This window comes from Hyperolius riggenbachi, chromosome 2, assembly GCF_040937935.1.
Source record: "Hyperolius riggenbachi isolate aHypRig1 chromosome 2, aHypRig1.pri, whole genome shotgun sequence".
Classification (NCBI taxonomy): Eukaryota; Metazoa; Chordata; class Amphibia; order Anura; family Hyperoliidae; genus Hyperolius; species Hyperolius riggenbachi.
Genome location: NC_090647.1, coordinates 290564472 through 290587526, shown reverse-complemented (window position 1 = coordinate 290587526; position 23055 = coordinate 290564472). Strand labels below are relative to the sequence as shown.

Below are 23055 nucleotides of genomic sequence, written 5' to 3'. Positions count from 1 at the left end.
TCTTGCTTGACTCCCTCCAATCCAAAACAAATGAATACAAAGATTGTTAATAACAAAGTACTCATCTTCAGTATTTTTAATTTCAGCTCTCATTCATTCAGCACATTTCTGCATATTGTCTGGTGAATTTCATCAGCAGAACTTGTTAAAAAAAATATCAAGGTCAAGTTTGTAGCAGGAAAGTCCATCATACTACTTTTGTGCACAGAATATAATAAAGTCTACCATTCTTAATACATATCTTAAGTTTTAGTATTGCAGTGATCAAGCTATATTCTGGAGAATATCTTCCCACTTTCCTAATTAGCTATTAAGCTGATCATCCTTCCATGTAACTCAGTGTGCCAGGGGAACACCAGTGTATTATTTTAGAATTGCAAGAAAAAATATTGTTTTGCTATTTCGATGACAAATGGAAGGAAGTGAAACATATCTGGGACTTACAGGCTGAAACATAGCATTGCATGAACATCTGGAATAGCTATCAATGACTTGTTTAGAAAACAAACCGGTGGCAGAAAAAAGGAAACAGTGCACCCCCCTAGGGAACTGTGCAGGGAGCTCATAAAACCAGCAATGTTGTGATGTATGTAGACACATGTATGCAACCAATCTTGTTATGTATACCCCTCTCTATTTGAACTAGGAGCAAAAAGAAAAGAACAGGTGTTCCCTATGTGTATCAATAGTTTACAGTGGAGTCACTCCCGCAAGAGAGCAAATCATCTCAAGTGATGGCTGATATGGTCATATGACTAGATCAGCATACAGGCATATATCAGTGGGTGGCCGAGGAATGGCTCGTCAAGGTCTGGGCTCTTCCTCCAGTGAACACTATGCCAATATGCAGACTAGATGAGTTAAAGTGTAACTGTCGGGCATAAAATCAAAAATCAATTCTGGGAGGAGGGAGGGCAATGCATACACAATCAGGCAGAGGAGAGTAATGGAGGAAATTACATCAGGATTGGCTTCAAGATAGACACAGTTAAAATGGAGAATCCTAAGAAGGATTTTCTATTTTTTTACTACAGAAAAAGCACTAAAATCAAAACGTGTACAGTGCAATACATATGTTATGTAAGTAAAACAAGTATTTATCTTCTTATTTTTGTGTTTTTTTTCTGAGATAGTATGGCTGACAGCTCCTCTTTAAAATGCATTTAACTCTAATGAAATGACGGATTATCTCATGAAACTCGTTAGTCTGTACAATTGCAAACAAATATTGATTTAAACTGAACACTTTCACCCCAGCGCGAGTCTGTACTGACAGACAGCATATGGTCATTCATCACAAGATCATCCAGTCTGCATACTGGCACAGTGTTCATTGGAGGAGGAGACCCGATCTAGACGAGGCATTAGGAGACCACCCACTAACATATGCCTGTATGCTGATCTAATCATATGACCATATCAGCCATCACTCGAGGTGAGCTGCTCTTTAGTGTGAGCGAACCCAATGTAAACTATTGATACACACAGGGAGCACCTGTTCTTTTTCTTTTCTTTTTTTTTTGCTTGTTTAGGAAATGGTTGAAGTGCATTTTATATAGTACCAATAATCAGCCATTTAAGTGCTCTTGTGCTTAAGAAGAAATAATACATTTCATCTCATAGTCTAATAGCTGCTACAGTCTTCTAGCTCATTAAAAAAAGTCTGGTAAAATCCTGTTAAACACCATTTGTAACATTAAGTGGCTGTTCCCAATCCACCATAATGGCCTCCTTGTCTCTTTGCCTGTCACGTTCTCTGTACACTGAAGAGATCTTCTTTATCTTTCTCCACATAGTAAGTGCTTTAAATTGAGACAAGCTCTGTTAGGAAATGTGAAAGTTTCAAAGAGGCTATGCTCTTCAAACTATATATTTAGTTAGCTAGCTGAGACTCATTAAGTTAAACAGTAATATTTAGAATTCATTGCATGAGTTTGAGCATATGATGGATGTAAAGACTTACCTCTGAGTGCTAAATGAGCACGTAATCTGTGAGATCTTGGCGCCATTGAGATGAAAAAAGGGGCAGCACCTTTACCTACTGATTGGCCAGTCATTTTCAGAAATTGCACGATGAGTCAACTGAACTGTGCAATCAGAAACCATACAGAAAGACCACTTCACTTTGTATGCAACTTCAAATTAAGCTTGATTAAAGGGGAACTTCAGCCTAAACAAACATACTGTCATTAAGTTACATTAGTTATGTTAATTAGAATAGATAGGTAATATTATTTTTTACCCACCCTGTTTTAAAAGAACAGGCAAATGTTTGTGATTCACAGGGGCTGCCATCTTTGTCATGGGGCAGCCATCTTTTTGGTTGAAAGGAGGTGACAAGGAGCAGAAGACACAGTTCCAACTGTCCTGTTTCCTGATAACCCCTCCCAGCTGCACACGCTAGGCTTCAAATGTCAAATTCAAAATGTAAAAAAAAATAATTTGCACCAAAACAGCAGAACGAGAGCAACAACATCAGAAATCCCATCATGCTTTGCACAGCATCAGGGGAAAAAAGCCCGGGCAGTTTTCTTCTGTGCAGCTAAAAATGAGGCTTGGATAAGAGAAACAAAGTTCTGATGCTGTGATACTGTTAATGAAACACCAGGCCTTTTCAGTGCTGCTGAGTCGATTTTTAGTCCGGAGGTTCACTTTAAACTCAAAGCAGGGTCTGATTTACTTTGGCATCTCCACAGATCTCTAAATACCTCCAGTATTATAAGGGAACAAGTAAATCCAGACTGATTTGAATACTGTTGTGTTACGGTTGACAAAGTTTCTTCATTTTTCTTTTATTACTGATGTAATATTACTGATGTAATATGCTAAGTTCATGACGTTGCTATGTATATAGCCTTTCACACAATTAACCCTCATGGCGGTATAAAAAAATCCGCCAGGAGGGAGCGCAGCAGTTTTTTTTTTTCCTATATCATGTAGCGACCCAGGGCTCGCTACATGATAGCCGCTGCTCAGCGGCATCCCCCCGCCCTCTTCGATCGCCTTCGGCGATCTCCGATCAGGAAATCCCGTTCAAAGAACAGGATTTCCTGGAGGGCTCCCCCCGTCGCCATGGTGACGGGGCGGGATGACGTCACCGACGTCACTGACGTCGGGACGTCATTGGGAGTCCCGGGCCACCCCTAGGCGCTGCCTGGCACTGATTGGCCAGGCAGCGCACGGGGTCGGGTGGGGGGGCGTGCGGCGCGACGGATAGCGGCGATCGTGCGCGTGACGGCGGCGATCAGTGTGCTGGCGCAGCTAGCAAAGTGCTATCTGCGTCCAGCAAAAAAAAATTTAACAAATCGGCCCAGCAGGGCCTGAGCGGCACCCTCCGGCGGCTTACCCCGAACTACGTTCGGGGTTACCGCCAAGGAGGTTAATACATTTGATTTATGAAAAAAGGAAAAATCTGCTATTATAAACATGTAGCCCTCACATGAGTCATTTTGAAAAATAATAAAGAATTGCTTAAACATGAATAAATTAGCTGTGATATGACTGCAGTCTCAAGCAAGTGCATGCAATGCACTTAGAAGATGAAGTGGCAGCTAGGTAGCCTTTTTGGTTCCCAAATGTTACAGCCCAGCTGGCTTCCAGAGAATTTAGGGCCATATGCAATTCACTTTTTCACCTGACTTTTCTCCTACGAGAAAAATTTTCATCTTCGATTTAAAATAACATTTTAGCACTTTGCAATGGAAAAAAGTTTCAAAAAGTAAGTAAAAAGTACTATCAAAATTATTTTGAGCATTTTTTTGCTTGCTGACGGTTTAAAAGTCATTTTATTGACAAATTTCAAAATATCACCTAGGAGAAAAGTCAGGTGAAAAATTCAATTGCATATGGGCCTTAGTAGCTTAAAGTGTAATTTCATTGGCAGGGTTTGTTTGTTCACCAGCCCTTGACAATTAGCTGAGTTGAGGGCTAGTTCACAGTGCTCAGTTGCATTGCAGAATAATTCTTCTAGTCAACTCGATGCCCATACAATTCTATGTGGTTGTTCACAGTTCTCCATTGTAACTGATATCGCTATTCTAACTCGCTGCATGCAGGCTTTCTATTCAAAGTGATACTGAGCTTCTTTTAAAAACAAAATGATGCTAACGTGTGTGTGGGGACTCATACTGGCAACTTCAGGCTGAAGTCGCCAATTAACGGAGCCACCGGCGGGACCAGGAGAGGAGCCAGGAGGGTGCCGGGGGACCTCGTGGGCTGGAGGAAGCCCCAGGTAAGTATTACTTTAAGTCTATGTCCAGTCTCCATTGCAGTTCACACTCATAACACGTGCGTTATGCAACTGACCACTGTGATTTCAGCCTGATGATGCAAAATTACAGGTATGCTAAATTTGTGCTCATCACTACAGGGCAAGACACAGAAATAAAAATGTATTAGTTATTAGGGACTAAATCCATCTTCTTAGAAATGATCTGTCCCTAACCATAAGAGTCTGTTGATAAATTCTGAGCCATCCAACAACATCACCATCCAGATGCAATTTGTTTACTAATAATCTCACTTCGAGATCAGATATGTTTGTTGTTTATTTTGTTTTTCTTTTGCCATCTACAAAGAACAATGTTATTGAAGAATCAAAGTAGGACGGGGTGTAAACATAAATAAGGGGTCATCTGCCAGAATAGGGGTACAGTATCCCCATTCTGATTGTTTTTTTTCATGAAAAAAATGGTGTTAATGGTGTGTGTGTGTGTGTGTGTGTGTGTGTGTACATATTTTTCCTAGCAAGTGGTAGTTGTTTCAGGATATATTGAACTTCTTAGATGCATATTTAGCCTGTAACGTTTCACTGGTGAATTATCTCCTATTTTTATAAATAGCAGATGAGGATTCAGCAACCATTTTTCCAACATTAAGCTTGTATAAATAACTCACCAATATCGAGCTAGAAGCATGGTTTTCCTGGCAGAAGATGTCAGAGCTCATTATAATGGTTTTCCACAATGAGCTTTCTTCTTTGACAGACACATGATAAACCTATCCGCCATCTCTGGTCATTTTTTTCAATTTCTGTAAAATCTGGGCAGCTACAGGAGAAGGAATCAACTTGGTATAAATGACCATTTATCTTGAGAGATAGTCTTGCACAAGAACCTTAACGTGACACCTTTGTGGGTTACAGAGTGAATAATTCTCTGTTTACAAGGGTCAGGACAGTTGTAAGAAGGACGTGAGGATTTTTCCAGCGTTCTTAGTGTCCAAACTGTTTGCCGTGATTGTATCAGCCCTTAGACATCTCTGTAAAGATGTGCATGTGTCAGTGTGACAAGATACCATCCATAGTAGCAATTTCAGACACCTGTGTATACTGCAGAATCCATTATTTTTGTGTCATTATCAACATTAATGTGTAGGATATCTATACTGCAGAAAATTCTGTGTTGAGCTATGAGTTTGAGATAAATCGGTCTGATTAAATGTTCTCAATGTTCTCTGTGAGCCAAAGAAAAAAAAGCTTCTTACTGAGAGCAGACAATCAGGCAAACACTCTGAAATCCATACTGAAATGAAATGTAGACTTCTTATCTGATATTGTAGTAGACATTTCTTTTTTACCAGATAAAACTTAAAGTTACCCTGTCGTGAAAATAAACTGTTGAGATAAACAATTGTATCTATAGAAATATCTTAAATAAGATGTTCCTGGAATCTGTCTTTTTTTTGGGGGGGGGGGGGGGGTGTCCAAAAGTAGAAATCTAGGCCTGAAATTAGTGTTCTCATCTATATAAACCCCTGCTCTTTACATTTATTATTATTATTTAGTATTTATATAGTGTCAACATCTTCCGCAGTGCTGAACAGAGTATATATTGTCTTCTCACTAACTATCCCTCAGAGGGGCTCACAATCTAATCCCTATCATAGACATATGTCTTCGTATGTAGAAGCTTTCCAGAGGCGCCAATAGAATAAAAGTCACTTAAACAAGCTTAAAACTGATGGGACAGTGGTGGACCTATCCCATCCATGCGGACAAAGCAAACAAAAGACGGACTGTGGCATCAACAGTCAAACAACAATTTATTTATACTCCACACTAAAAATAGGCAATGCATTTCACGGGCTCAATCCCGCTTCATCAGGCCAATCAAAAAGGAGCAAACAGCTTATCAGCATCAAAACCACACTGAGCTGAAAGCTTCTACATATTGCTAAGTCCACCCTTGGTGGAGGGTTGTACCCATCTTTTTCCCATCTACAGAGAGCGACTTTTAATTCTGAGTGGGGTCAGGTTAATCTCCCCACCTGCCCTCACAGTGGTTGCCTAATGGTAACCCTGGTTTGTGAGTATTAAATTGTTATATTATTCATTATTAATTTTCATCTATACAATATCACACTATTGGGCTCTTGGTGTCCCCCCTCCCTTTATATGTCTACGTATGTATCATATGTATCGTAGTCTAGGGCTAATTTAGAGGAAGCCAATTAAATTACCTTATGTGTATGTTTTTTGGATGTGGGAGGAAACCAGAGGGCTTAGAGAAATCCCATGCAGACATGGGGAGAAGAAAATACAAATTCTGGACAGATAGTTCCCTGGCTGGAATTCGAACCACGGACCCATCGCTGCAAGGCAAGAGTGCTAACCTTTATGCCATCATGCTGCCCATGTATTATCCTATACAGATTAATGGTGATCCATTGAACTTCTTAACTCCTACCTGCTGTCTGTGTTTGCCACATCTAGTTTTATGCCCTCTTATTATTTATTGGGTAGAGTTATGCTGCAGCATGACTTCAGCCTGCACAAAGACTGTGAGACAATGCAATATACTGGGCATGTAACCCAATTGATCAGAGTTGTGAAACACAAGGGGAACCTGGAGCCTATGCCTATTCGGAATTTCAAACAGGTTGGCTTGCAGCACAAAAAGTGGGTACGAGAGACTATGCCCATATCTTATTAATGTTTTTTTCGGAGTTTTCTCTAGAGAGATATTTTCAACCTTACCAATTCAAGGCTCCCTGCACACTGCCGATTTGCAATACCGATTTTCCCTGAATGCTATCAACAGAAAAACAGAGGAAAAAACGCAGCATGCAGTAACGATTAATAATTAGAATCGGATGTAAAAACCGATTAAGAATCGGAATCGCGTGCAGGGAGCCTAATACAGTCAACGTTCCCACCAAGCAAGAAATTGCTAAAAATAAGTTGGATGTTACTTTCTACCTACTTTTTACTCCTTTTTTCAATTGCTTCGAGTTGCAAAGTTATTTTTTAGACAAGATGAAAAATCTGCTGTGAGAAAATTTTCTGCTGCTGGGAGACATTTTCTGTGTAAAATAACTTTTCAGCACTTTGCAACTGAAAAAGTACCAAAAAGTAGGTTTAACCACTTGAGGACCCACCCTTTACCCCCCCTTAAGGACCAGCGCTGTTTGTTGGGATCTGTGCTGGGTGGGCTCTGCAGCCCCCAGCACAGATCAGCGGGCACACAGAGTGATCAGATCGCCCCCCTTTTTTCCCCCCTATGGGGATGATGTGCAGGGGGGGTCTGATCGCTCCTGCCTGCAGGCATGCTGCGGGGGGGGGGGGGGCACCTCAAAGCCCCCCTCTGCGGCGAAATTCCCCCCCTCCCTCTCCTACCTGTCATGCCCAGTGATCCACGCTGCACAGGACGCTATCCGTCCGATCTGCCTTACGGCGCTGCTGCGCAGCAGCGCCGCACAATGTAAACAAAGCGGATTATTTCCGCTTGTGTTTACATTTAGCCTGCGAGCCGCCATCGGCAGCCCGCAGGCTATTCACGGAGCCCCCCACCGTGAATTAACAGGAAGCAGCCGCTCGCGCGAGCTGCTGCTTCCTGAATAATCAGCCTGCAGCTGGCGACGCAGTACTGCGTTGCTGGTCCTGCAGCTGCCACTTTGCCGACGCACGGTATAAGCGTGTGGTCGGCAAGTGGTTAAAAGTACTGGTGAACAAGTGGTTACAGGCAGCACCCAACCATCTAGATGCGACGTGCTATTGGTCGTTGTCCCTCTGTCTCCAGTAACAGCAAGCAGGAACTCCAAGAGAAGAGACCCAGCACCGTCTTCAAGTGTATTATAAGCTCTTTTATTTATTTAAGGCATCAAAAAGACAAAAAGGGCAAGTCTGTGCGACGTTTCGAGAGGCGACTCCTCTCTTTCTCAAGCTGACAAGCCCTCTGAATACATAAGACACAATCAGCCTTAAATAGTCCTTGCTCCACTAGGGAGCCAATCAAAATGGTCTGGACGCCCTGTCATCAACCAATTAGGTTAAGTTCCTGCTTGCAGGCCCTCCCATCTGGTGGAGGACCTGATGGGGAACTACATCTATTTATACACACCAATCATTTTAAAATGGCCACTAGAGGGCCGACCAATGGGGGTAGAGCATGTTCTGAATGGAAAAAACGTCATTCAACCGTCATGCGGAAATCCGCATTGAAAATCCGCATGTGGTTGCGTTCAATGCGTATGCGTAAAAACGTACGCGTAAAAACCATATTCCAATACTATGACCACGCAGAAATCCGCATTGGATATCCGCATATGGTTAAAATTAATGCGTATGTGTAAAAACGTACGCGTAAACACCCGGAAGCAAAAAATCGTCTAAACCATAGACGTTTCAATCCAATCGCCTATACCGGTTACGCATAAAATTGATCTTTACCGATTGAAAAATGTACATGCTCCTAACCCTAATAGGAATGAGTGTCAACAATATATAATATATAATAAGAGAAATCTGAAAAAAATATAAAAAGGAAAAAATGACAAAACTCACGCTAGGTGTCTGGCGGCCACCCACAGCGGCGGCCAGACACCGAACGTCACAAAAAATGAATATAAACCACATCTCACCCTCCCAGACTGGCGTCCGTCTTAATCGCGGCGGCCAGTCTGGGCTAGCGAGAACAAAATTACCAATTCTGTCCCGACTGGCGTCCATCCCTGGCGGCCACTCGGGAAAGAAACAGGCAAAAAATAAAAAAATATATGCTTTGAAGGCCAGCCCGGACTGGCGGCCACATATCAGCGGCGGCCAGTCCAGGAGAGCCAACAAATCAACATAGTCAATAAATATATTTTTTTCAAAACAAATAATAAGTTTTGCTATAAGCTCCTCTCCCCCCCCGACCGGCGGCCACCAATTGTGGCCGCAGGTCGGGAAGGATCGGGAAAAAAAGAAAACAGAACCAACCCAAAAAGAAGACTCCAGGCGTCCAGACCAAACAATAAACAACAAGACATCTATCTATACACACATGGACCCAACTCGCACTCCCGGTTAAGACCCCCTGGACCAAGGGCATCCAGCTTCCTAATCCAAAACAACTCCCGTCTCAATAATAATTTGACCCTATCACCCCCCTGCGTGGTGGGGGGACAGAGTCAATCACCTGGACACTCAACTGGCTAACATTATGGCGACAGGCAGAAAAATGGCTAGCAACCGCTTGTTCAGATGTGCCCGAGCGGATAGCTGACTTATGCGCAGAGATGCAAAAACATGCTCTACCCCCATTGGTCGGCCCTCTAGCGGCCATTTTAAAATGATTGGAGTGTATAAATAGATGTAGTTCCCCATCAGGTCCTCCACCAGATGGGAGGGCCTGCACGCAGGAACTTAACCTAATTGGTTGATGACAGGGCGTCCAGACCATTTTGATTGGCTCCCTAGTGGAGCAAGGACTATTTAAGGCTGATTGTGTCTTATGTATTCAGAGGGCTTGTCAGCTTGAGAAAGAGAGGAGTCGCCTCTCGAAACGTCGCACAGACTTGCCCTTTTTGTCTTTTTGATGCCTTAAATAAATAAAAGAGCTTATAATACACTTGAAGACGGTGCTGGGTCTCTTCTCTTGGAGTTCGTGGTTAAAAGTACTTTCAAAATTATTTCTTGCTTGGTGGTGGCTTAAAGTGAACCAGAGACAAATCACTCTCATGTATTTTACCATATATATCAGTGGGAACATTAGAGAAAACACCTACCCTGCTGAGCATTCAGTATGGCTTTGCTCAGGAATCATTATGTTTTCTCTAATGTTTAAAATATGTGCAAACATATACAAATAAGAAGTACATTTTTTCCAAGTAAAACGAGCCATACATTACTTTTCTCCTATAATGCTGTCACTTACAGCAGGCAGTAGAAATCTGACAGAAGTGACAGGTTTTGGACTAGTGTATCTCTTCATAGGGGATTCTCAGCAAGGCTTTTATTCTTTATAAAGATATTCCCGAAAAAGGATTTAAACAATAATGCTGGCCAGCTTACCTGCTCCCTACACAGTTTTTTGGCAGTTGGTCAGAGCAACTGCCATTCACTAAGTGCTTTTGAAAATAAATATATCCCTAAGAATCCCCTATAAAGAGATGGACTAGTCCAAAACCTGTCACTTCTGTCAGATTTCTACTACCTACTGTAAGTGACAGCAACATAGGAGAAAAGTAATTTATGGCTCATTTTACTCTGGAAAAAAATGCACTTCTTATTTTTTATATGTTTGCACATATTTTAAATTTTACAGTTTTTCGCTGTAGTGCCCCTTTAATTAGCAAAATGATGAAAATGTATTTTAATAAGAAGATGAAAAATTATCACGTAGGAGAAAACTCTGGAGAAAAAGTGAAATGCAAGGTGTGAAAATATCACCGAGGAGGAAACTAAGAAGAAAAGTTAATTAATCAAGAGATACAATGTTATTAATATCAGGATGTTATATGGATCAGAATTACCAAAATTAATATAAATGCCCATACACAATTCACTTTTTCTCCTAAGTTTCCTCCAACACGATATCTTCACACCTTGGCCCATATGCAATTAACTTTTTCTCCTGAGCTCTCTCCTAGGCGATATTTTCACAATTTGTCATAAAAAGCCTTTTAAGCCAAAAACAAGCTAGAGAATATGCAAAATCAATTTAATAGTATATTTTCACCAACATTTGGGTATATGTCCGATTGTAAAATGCTGAAAAGTTAGTTTAAAGGGAAGGTTCATGGTGGTTTAAAAAAAAATAAAAATGCAAATCCACTTACCTGGGGCTTCCTCCAGCCCGTGGCAGGCAGGACGTGCCCTCGGCGCAGCTCCGCAGGCTCCCGGTCTCCTCCGGTGGCTGACCCGACCTGGCCAGGCCGGCTGCCTGGTCGGGCTCTTCTGTGCTCCAAAATGCGCTTCACGCGGGCGCGCTGACATCATCGGACATCCTCCGGGCTGTACTGCGCAGGCTCAGTAGTTCTGCGCCTGCGCAGTACAGCCCGGAGGACGTCCGCTGACGTCAGCGTGCCCGCATGAGGCGCATTTTGGAGCGCAGAAGAGCCCGACCTGGCAGCCGGCCTGGTCAGGTCAGGTGCGCCACCGGAGGAGACCGGGAGCCTGCGGAGCGGCGCCGAGGGCACGTCCTGCCTGCCACGGGCTGGAGGAAGCCCCAGGTAAGTGGAGTTGCATTTTTTTTTTTTTTATAAACCACCGTGAACCTTCCCTATAAAGAGAAGATGAAAGCTATCTTCTAGGAGATAACTAAATTGAAAAAGTTAATTGCATATGGGTCCTTGTCAATAAAATGTCTTTTAAGCCACCAGCAGGCAAGAAAATATTCTAAATCATTTTAAAAGTACTTTTTCACCAACTTTGTGGTACCTTTTCAGTTGCAGGGTGCTGAAAAATTATTTGAAACAGGAGATGTAAAAAATATGTCCTAGGAAAAAAAGAGTAAAAGTGAATATGGGCCCGTGTATTTTTATTTTCAAAATACCACTTTAGCACCAACACATTCTCATTTCAGGTGGAGAGCAGGAATATCATTTCCCATTGGTATTTACATTAGCAGGTAGGAATGAAGTCCCAGTTTTTTGATAAAGCACACAAGTCGTGTGAAACAGCTGTTGGATGGAGCAGCTTTTATTTTTATCTGCTGTAATGTTTGGCTCCTAATAAATGTGAGGTTCCATAAAAAGTAATGCTATATCATCTTTTCATCTTGGTTATGATACATATGTATCCCATGTGCCCCAAGCAAGGCAGACAGCAGCCCAAGGGCTGGATTATCAGGCTGTGGAAATAGAATGACAAATTGCTTTAAAAACAACAGCAGGTATGTTCTTGGTCTGAATGGAACATATCTCCTGTTATAATTTAATATGCACAGGCTCTTGCTGCAAACTGATTTGATGTAATTTGCATCTACTGCACAAGTGTACTTGGAATGTTTGACACAAAAGAGTAAATTACCCTAACCAAATGGAATAACATGCATGTGTATTGACTCAGCTATGGAAATGAAAAGAAAACTTAAAAAGAAAAAAATATAACCTTTAATGTGTTAGTAAAATTCTTCCAAGAGGTTTTTGGTTTGTTCTACCACATATCAAAAAATACAAACAAAAAAGAAACCACAATGCATATTTTGTACAACTTTGTCAGTGTCACTTAGTCATTCCGATATATCATGTATAGAAGCAGCTTTGATGGTGAACAAGAATAGCCCTACTCATATAACTGGGTTTTACAGCTTAAAGGACACCCAAGGTGAAACTAAACTAATGAAAAAAACGATTGTATCTATCTTCCTTCTACTAAAAATGAGTTTTTAAGATATTCCACAGTTTTATTTTATGTTTAAATCTACTTTTTAAGTTTTTACTGTTTTATTTTTTTTGATCAATGACACATTCATTGAAGTATGCCAGAGCTGAAATCTATGAACTATTGACCCATTTTATCTCTTTCCTGCTCTCAGAAGCCATTTTCTGCTAGGAAAGTGTTTTATAGTTGGAATTCCTTATCAGTAAAGGTCACACTGTAGTCACTTCCTGTCTGAGTCAGGACTGAGTCAGCCACTTACATACCTGATATTTAACTCTTCCAGGCAGAGAAAGAGAAAAGGAACACAACATAGTTATTTGTGTGCTAGGCACTATACATACTCATGTCTATCTCATCATGTCACATGTCAATTCGGGTATGCTTTAAGGTTGTCTATGCTGTGTTAAAATGTATCTTGCTCTAACTACAGTGAGAGTTCTGGTAATGTGGTAATGACACAACTATTGATTTACCACCTCTTCCTTATGCCCTTAAATTCTATGTTTGTCAAACAATGACCACTTTGGTAATTTAATGTCATGTTATAATCTCTGCACTGAATATAGGCTGAGGAGAGACCACCCAGTATTACTGTTCAGGGTTCCACTGATTTTTCTGATCTGTTCATACCTGCCTACCATAACCTCACTACTTGACCTCTAAGCCTCTATATCCACTTTTTACATTTTTAGTGCACAACAGTAGAGACCTGCAGCGGGTCGGGTACCCGCGGGTAACCTGAAATGCGGGTTGGGCTCGGGTACCCGAATTGATTTAAGCTGCGGGTGCGGGTCGGGTGCGGGTAGCGAGTTGCGGCTGCGGGTCGCGGGTAGTGAAAGTAAGCTAAAAACCTTCTTTAGCTTTGGTTTGTGTATAAAAATAGGTTTTATTAACTTTACAGCTCCCCAATGTTACTTTAAATGTGCACTTTAGAAGAAAATGTAAAAAAGCGGGTAGCGGGTCGGGTAGCGGGCTTGCGGGTCGCGGGTCGGGTGCGGGTAGTGGTTCCGCGGGTGCGGGTCGGGTTGCGGGTATCAAATTCACCAGAATGCGGGTCGGGTGCGGGTAGCGGGGTGCGGGTCGGGTGCGGGTATGAAAAAGTGGACCCGCGCAGGCCTCTACACAACAGTAGAAGGGAATATAAGTAATTAACTTTTTCTCCTTAGTTTTCTACTAGGAAATAATTTTTCATCTTTAATTTAGAATACATTTTCAGCACTTTGCAATGGAAAAAGTTCCAAACAGTAGGTGAAAAGGTACTATCAAAATTATTTTGAGCATTTTCTTGCTTGCTGGTGGTTTAACGGGAGTTTTATTGACAAGTTTGGAAATATTACATAGTAGAAAATTCTGGAGAAAAAGTTAACTGCATATGTGCCCCAGTGTCCATTCTGGGGAGATAAAGGGCAACAGGCATAAGCCCTTATTCAATTAATGTTGTATCTTTTGTTTTCTCTTAGGAGATCATTTTGATCTTCTCTTTAAAATAACTTTCAGTACTTTGCAATTGAAAATGTGCCAAATAATAGGAGAAAAGGTGCTATCAAAATTATTTTGAGTATTTTCTTGCTTGTTGGTGGTTTAAAAGGCATTTTATTACCAAGTAGTGAAAATGTCACCTAGGAGAAAACTCAGGTGAAAAGTTAATGACATGGCATTATGCACACGCCACTCAGTCATCCATCCACTTTCAGCATAGCAACAGTACGTGTCATCAGCTACACAGCTGACATGCATCTGTACTGGCCGGTCCAGCGATGTAGCCCCAAGGGGATAGGGTCCCTCTCCCAGACGGGTGACAGAAGTCAAAGGTGTGTAAGCATCTTTAAGGTTTAGATACATGATCTAGCTAAAGCATTGTTCTGAGTTCCTGGGATTTATCCAGACAATAGGAAATACAAGCAGATTTAATTCAGATATGGGCATTAAGCCATTTTGGTGAAGGTAGAAAATCATATACTGTTCTGCATTTGAAATTGTTCTTGATCACAAATGTATGTACAAATAAAAATTAAAAAAAATGCTAGACCAATCAAATCCCACCTTGTTGGGTTGGTGCATTCTCAAACTGCATACATTTTCATACAGAATTTGCATAATTCTGCATCAACTAGGAATTATTGTATCTCATTGAGCATCCCTACTGCAGAGCTTTGTGCACCCAAAGCGGTTTCAAATGTAAAAAAAGGGACACAAGGGGACTTTCCCATTTGAAGGACATGCCTCTGTCTGCCCTCCTTGCCGCTCTCAGCCCCCCCCCCCCCCCCCCGTGCCCCACTAGCCCCATCCCCCCTAATCTTTTGACAAGAAGTTTGTTGGCAAACTGATGTGGAAGGGGCATACCTTGGAAAAGAGGAACTTCTGCATAACGCCCCTTCCTGGCCTATCAGAGCCATCTCATTGGCTGTCCATTGCCTGTTCCCTGCCTCTTCCCTATCGCTTCCATACCAATCAGCGCTCTGTGCTCACAAAACTACATCTGCAGTGTCGTAACCCCTGGAGTCCCAGAAGTGAAAGTAATGAATAACTGCAGGGAGCAGTGGTAATGGATGCTACTTGATCGGGCTACAACCTCCCCCCTGCAATGGCATGATTCAAGCTAGAGTGGGTTGATTAGATGCAGATAATTTTAGTTGTTACAAATGTCATAATTGTGTGCAAATATATGCAACTTAAAAATGCACCAATAAAATTCAGCATCCGCTGTATTTAATTGATCAGTTTACAAGCTGCATACATTTACACAAAATTACAATGACATATACAGTACATCAACTCAGACCAAGGAGAAAATGACAAACACTCTGACTGAACAGTTCTTTGCTTATGAAGTTCTGTAGGGTGGGGCTGCCATACAACCTGATGATACAAACTGAGCACTTGTATTGCATCAAATCATAACAGAAACCAGGGCCCCTTTCCTTTATCTTGTCTGAAAAAAGAAGACATCGATTTCACATATAGACCAGTCGTAGCTGTAAGGGCCCTGAAGCAGATCCCGCTACTGCAATTCATTTCCGTCGCCACCTAGCATTTCTGCACTCTGTACAAAAAACATCATTTAGAATTCTGTCAGAAAACATGACTTAAAGTCAAAATAATTTACTAAACACTACTGAAAATATTCCAAGTGCGCCATTACCAATCAGTAGAAACAGTGGATATGATTCTTTAATTTATATATTCCTCGTGCTGGAGGCATACATAATTCCACTGACAAATTGTGAAATCGATACAAAAAAGCTTAACGCTTGGCTATTGCAGAGGAAATTACAAATCATTTCCCATGAAACGCAGGAGAAGTGCCACAGTAAAAACACAAATGCTACAAGGAGGAATAAAACTAGGAATAGGGAATGATGGATGTCTGCAGCTTTTATCGTGCTCAGCTGAACACACCATCCTGCTCCGAATCACGGAAGCCTCAGCCTGTAGAAGGAGGGATTGATTTCCTGCTGTTTATCTGATCCTGATGAACGCTCATACGTAAATGACAAAATGTACAAGGCAAGTGTGGAGTTTTATACGGCGATGCAGCCATGTTCTCACATGCAAGGCTTCGGCCTTTGCAATAGCTCACTTTGTGGAAAACCATCCAGTCCTATTTTCTTTCTCTCACTTACACGAGATAGATGCTGAGTAGAATATTTTTCAATCCAGTCTAGTTGATAAATCATCTTTATTCTTCAATTAGCCCTAGGGAAGGGAGCTTGCTGAGAAACTCATTTCTATCTTCTTTCAATTCAATTGTTTTTACCTCTATTCTTTAATGGGCATTGCCTGTTACCCACCAGTAAGGTTACTAACATAATTATGAAGCGACTTCCTCAGCTCATCAGCTTAAAATGGAGCTGAACACAAAACAAATAATCCTTTGGTTCAAACATGCAGTCTGAGGAGTGAAGACAAAATGCCTGTTAATTTTTTTCAGCACTGCCTGCTTTGCTTCTTATACCCAAATGCAGGTGCTAATAAATTGTGTTAAAAGCTATTAAATATCTTGAGAGATATGGTACTGTTCTAACATGCTGCTCTTCTGACATTATCTCCTGCTGGTATCTTTCTTTATATATTTGAGTGAGACTCATTAAAATGTCTGCATCAGACATGTCAGGCTATTGGAAGGAAGCACAGGCCTTAACCTCCTGGGGACCGCCTAACGTCGATGGGCGTGGCCACGGCGGCAACCCCAGGACCGCTTAATGCCGATTGGCGTCAAGTCCTGGGGCTGCAGTTTTCCCAGGGAATGGTTGCGCGTATGTGCGATCGTTCCCTGCCACTTCACGGAACGGAGTTCCATGATTAGCTCGATTGCGGCTAGCAGGCTGCTTGTAAACGAAAGGGGAAAGAACTGCGCTGTATGAGATCGGCGATCCCCGGGCTCTGATTGGCTGGGGAGCGCCGTCCTCTCATAGGCTGATGTTCCAAATCAGATACTGGAGGGGAGAAGGGAAGGGGAGGGAGGAGGGAGAAAGGGAGCGAGAGCCTTGTAGAGGCTGAAGGAAAAAAAAACAACAAAGTGCTGCAGCGATCGGACCCCTCCGGCGCCATGTCCCCTTAGGGACAAAAAAAGGAGGTGAGTCCGATCGCTGGGCTCCCAAGCTGGGCTGTGCAAGAGGCTGAAAAGCCTGCACAGCCCAGCACAACAAAAATGGCCTGGTCTTTAGGGGGGGGGGAGTTAGTACTGTGGGCGTCAAGTGGTTAAAGAGAACCCGAAGTGGGTTTTAAGAATGCTATTAGGACACAGAGGCTGGTTCTGCATACAATGACCAGCCTCTGTTACTATACTGTGTCCTTCCAGCCCCCCCCCCTTGCTCTGCTGTCCCCCAGAAAAAAAAAACACGCTGTGCTAGTGACATGCAACGTGTCGCTAGCAGGCTGTTTACATCCAGGCTGTCATTTACCGACGCTCCCCTGCCTCCTCTATATTGCCGCTCCCCGTCTGCGTCCCTTCCCTCCCCGCCTCAGTAAACTGATTGGAGGGAAGGGGGCGCAGGCGGGGATCAGCGCTATAGAGGAGGTGCGGGAGTGGCGGTAAATGACAGCCTGGATGTAAACAGCCGCTAGCGACAAGTCGCTAGCACTGCATGTCGCTAGCACTGTGTTTTTTTTTTCTGGGGGACAGCAGAGCGCAAGGGTGGCCTGGGGGGGGGGGGGGCACAATATAGTAACAGAGGCTGGTCGTTGTATGCAGAACCAGCCTCTGTGTCCTAATAGCATTCTTAAAACCCACCTCGGGTTCTCTTTAGCCACAACAAAGCACATGCAACCTTCAGCTCAACACTCTGCTGGCCTGCATGCTGCATGAAAGGATTTGTCTGTAGTGAGGTCACAATCAAAATGTGCATAAGGGTTTTTGGTACAGCGGCGCTAGTTGTTACTTGGTGCTTCCATAGGCCACAATGCAAAATTGTGGCTATGGAGTGCCTGGGGCTTATTTTGGTTGTGGTCACTTGGCTATGATATAGCCAAATACAAGAATGGGTTATGAGTTTAACTAAATTGTAGCCGAACCCAGCAGTAGGAACAGGTGCATCGATCAGTTATGAGTTTGGCCACAAAGACGCTAAGCTTAAATAGCGGTAGGGATGCTGCACAGATCAGTTATGAGTTCAGCTACAGTGTAGCCAAAATTCAGATACTATCCCTGACAGTATTTAAGTGTGAAGGGATAGGATCAGGGTTTTGCTATAATATAACCAAGCACAAAGGGTTAGTGTTAGGTGTGGAGAGGGGGGAGGTTATTGTATGGCGTGGAGTGGAGAAGGTTAGTGTTAAAACATGGAATGGGGGAGGTTAGTGTTAGCCGTGAAGAGGGGTAATGTTAGTGTTAGGTGTGATTAGGAAGGTTAGTGTTAGGTGATAAGATGGGGGTGGGGAGCAAGCTGGTGTTAGGCATGGGGAGGTAGGTTAGTGTTCTTATATTCTAATTATCGATAATATCCTGCATCATGGCTATAGTCTGTAGTGTGTGTACCTGTATACATGATAAATGACATTCACTTCATTACAACCAATCATGTTTTCTTGCGGTCCACCTCTTGTGATCAGATGCATATTAACATTTAACATATATTTTGATATATAATCAAAAATATTACCTTGGTTTTAGCATTAATCTGGCTACATTAAAGAGAAATATAGGGATTAATTCACTAAGAAAAATAGCACCACTTATCAGAAATAACACACCTTATCAGAGTTAACATGCCTTATCAGAGTAGCATAGCGAGTGCTATGAAGTTATGCCTGCTAATTGGCAATGAAGAGAGCTACACTCGTACTGCCCTGAGCCCCTGTGGGTCCAATAACTTTAAAGGACATTATCCCCGCACTTTGATTGGCCCAATAGGCTGCCTGTCAAGTTTCCTATCAAGTGACAGGCAGCCTATTGGGCCAATCAAAGTGCGGTGATAATGTCCTTTAAAGTGATTGGACCCGCAGGGGCTCAGGGCAGGACAAGTGAAGCTCTCGTCATTGCCAATTAGCAGGCATAAGGTTGTAGCGCTCGCTATGCTACTCTGATAAGGCATGTTAACTTTGACAAGACATGTTAACTCTGATAAGGCATATTAACTCTAATAATACGTGTTAACTCTGATAAGGCATGCTATTTGTCTTAGTGAATCAAACCCATAATATTCTTACAAGAGCAGTACACTCATTATGCCCAAACACTTGTGCACGGAGCTCAGAACAACATACAGCCTTTCATGTGATCTGCGATGCACATGTAAAGAAATACTAATATAGCAAAAAACTTAATTTCATAGAAACATTTCATAAATCATCCAATCTGGATTAAATAAAAGCAGATATAATGTTATCTTTCATTAACAATGACATTAGCAAATATTTTTAAAACAGTACTTTAGGGCAGTGCTGAGCCGAAATTACGCATGAGCGTAATTACGCATCGTAATTCAATGTAAATTTACGCGTAAGCGTTACGCGTAACTTACGGTCTTACGCGTAATTATTTACGCGTAAGACCGTAAGTGGTATCGTAATTACACTGTCTACCGTAATTGCTAGGCATGCGTAATTTTACGAACACTTACGCGTAATTTTACGCGTAATTACTAACGTAAAATCTCCCATTTTCTAAGAGTAGCCAATCAGTCAACATCCTAAGCAACCAATAGTATCTTCTCCCGCCCTTCAGTATAAGCGTACGTTTTGACGCATACGAATGATATGTACGCAATAACTGTCACATTGACGGCTATTGCGTACATATCGTCCGCATGCGTCAAAAAATACGCATTAATGGGTATTACGGCACTACGCGTAACATCGTAGTGTAAGCGCCTTCATTACGATATCCTTATGCGTAATTGCGTAAGTTTACGCGTAATTACAGTGATGTACCGTAGATAATTTCCTACGCCGTAACTGTAATTGCGTAATGCGTAATAGCGTAAAATTACGCGTAATGATCCGTAAGCGTAGATTTTTCCATTACGAGCAGCACTGCTTTAGGGCCATTGTGCCTAATTACTAACAGTTCATTAGCTTAAGGCCAGTGCTGGTAACTATAAAAAAGATACTGTAGATTTGTATTTATAGTGCCTTTCTAGCAAGTAATGATAGTGTAAAAAAGAGGAATAAATGAAATGGCTTTATTAAAAGAAAAAAATATGAAAAAAGGTAATTTGATGAAATTGCTTCTGTGACAGTTGCTGTAGGAATGACATTAGTTCTACTCCAGTTGTCATCTTCCATTGTATGTTTTCTAATGCTTACATCATATATGCATAGTGATCAGCCTTTAAATGTTCTGTGCAATCTCGTCTATATTTGTCCCAGGCAATATTGGTGTGAAATGGAAACAATCAGTTCTATACATAGCAGTCTTATTTTACACCGGCAGATGATTTAAGCAGAGGAAATGAGCAGCGTAGGTGTTACCTGCGGTGACCATTTTTGTTACGTTTATAAACCAACTTTCTGATGTTGGAGTTTGCTAAATAGCTGCCACATTTAAATGTTGACAATTCTTTTAAACACTAATTAAATCAGCTCAAGTTTTTGCATTTGGAAAAAAAAATTATAACAGCATAATTAAACAATTATCTCACTATGAAATGTAGTGCAGCTGGCAGTAATGTGTGTAGGAGTCTAAGAGCCTAATGGGGTTGGTCTTGCTAAAGATATTTTGTAGACACTATGGCTCTCATGGATGGAACGTAGAGGAAACATGCTTGTGCTTCATTAACAACCAGGCAGATGCCAGCTGTCATTTTTCTTGGTTAATGTCACAAGTGAAGGTATGCATCTGAAAAAAATGTGTAGGCCAGTTTCCTCTCTTTAAATCATTTTATATATGAAGCATTATGTAAACATACACATAAAACCCAGAACAACTAATAAGGTTTAAAGGCCCGTATACACTTTGTAATTTTTCTGACAACTGGCGATTTTTTGAGCTATGAGCTATCATTTCTGTGGTCTTGGAACTTGGGTACAGGCACATGATTATGCAAAAGATGCTTAGTGGTGTGCAGGGATAACTATCGTCACACAAATCAGATCTTTAAGATTCCCGATCATTCCGGTGCAAAGTACCGAGATTGTTCAAACTCTTGTTCGCCTTGTCGTGTGCCATTGCGTATACCGCTGGGAAGAAGGTGGGTCGGGGAACACTCGTCGTCGTGGGACATCACTGGGATCCATCTTCCTGGGTCGCAAGGTGAGTATTCAGCTTTAGAAGTGAAACAAGGATTCTAAAGCCTCACACTTACTCTGGATAAACCTTGATGTAGCTTCAAGCAGTACTAGGTTAGTGGTGGTACAATAAATGTGAGACCAGATTTTCAGTAGCTGAGCACAGTGGGAGCCTGGAGGCTGCAGGTGGCAGCAATGCATGATTGATGGCTGCACAGCTCTGTACTGCATCAAGCAAATCAAACCTAGCATTGGTTGCAGTGCAACTTATATTAGATCAGATTTCTTTGGGCAGCCAAGCACAATGGGAGAGCAGGCGGCTTCAGGCTAAATTGATGCATAATTGATGGCTACATAATTCTGTACTGCATCAAGAAACCATATAATTAACTATTCCTAAGCAAGGTCACAATTTAGTGTCTGTACTACAAGCTAGGGACAGTTTTAGGAGAAGTCAGGCGTATGTTTTTCATTGTGTGAGAGGAAATCAACACAGCCAGGGGACACACTTGGGAAGAGGTAGAACCTAGAACTGCCATAAGAATAGTGGTTTTGACCAAGAACCTGGGTTTTAGTGCTGCAATGAACAATTACAGTGATTTGGTGACCTTCTCTTGCTGGTATCTTATATCTATAAGAGGTCTTTCTAGATTTAGGGTTCTAGTTATCTGATTCATAAAGAAGGTAAAAAGTGTGATATCAACATGTGAGGGTGTACATTTCCCTCAGAAATATTTACAAAGCTTGGAAGCTTGGAAGGTATAGCATTCATAAGTACATTAGCAGCATGTGATGTATTATAGCAGGAGATGGGGAGAATTTGGATTCCAGAAGCGTAGGGGAGGCCCTCGAGCTGCCATGGGCACCATGTTGATAGCCACGATCAGTGGCTATAACAGGTAAACAGGAGAACAGATACAATAGTGCCTGCCAGGGCAAAGAGGCTAACATTTCTTGTTACAGCCACTACCTAGGGCTCTTGACATGGATGCCTATGGCAGCGCCCAAACTTCTCCAGCGCCTCCAGTGCCCGATAACATAGGAAAGGCAAACTGGATAGTGGCAGGGGCAGCTAGGTATGGGAGTTACACATAAGTTAGGGTTACACATTGGTGTGTGTGTGGGGGGGGGGGGGGCTAGTTAGGTTAGGCATTAGTAGAGGGAGGCCACATGTGAGAATAGGGTTAAGTTTAGTGATAGTAAAATATTGGCAACATTTACAGATATTCAACTAGCGGAATAACCCCTGCCCAAAAGTAGAATATTTATAATGTTATCTATATTCTACTAGTGACTGTCTCCAGTGCTGAAACTTCCGTGGTGGCCATTTTACATGTATGCAGTGTGGGGGCCCTGTTTATAAAAGTGGGGGAATATTTTTATACCTGTTGGTTCACCTCTTGATCTGATGCATTTTCATATATCTTTTAAAATCATAATGTTAATTTTCACTTTTCTAAACCTACTTATAAAGTTAAAAGTGCAGAGGATGTTTTGCAAACCTGTCCTCAAGACTCACCAAAAGTACATGTTTTGCAGGAAACCACAAACATTCATAGATGGGGTAATTAGTGTCTCAGCAGAGCTGATTAACGAACTCTGTGGATTTCCACAAAACATGCACTGTTGGTGGGCCCTGAGGACAGGGTTTGGGGAACGCTGGACTGGGGAACATGATCTGCGCATGGAGGAAAAAAGTTTTAGCCATTTATTTAGGAAAGGGTTCTTTACAATAAGAGTGATTAAAATGTGAAATGTAATGCCTCAGGAAATAGTTATGACAAATTCTATATCTGCATTTA

At 42.0% G+C, this 23055-nt stretch overlaps 1 protein-coding gene across 4 annotated transcripts in view; it reads left to right on the top strand.

Annotated features, from left to right (window-relative positions):
• The window catches only part of CSMD2 (CUB and Sushi multiple domains 2), a 1291405-nt gene that overhangs the window by 476316 nt on the left and 792034 nt on the right, over nt 1-23055 (top strand). The gene's annotated exons all lie outside the window — the stretch shown is intronic.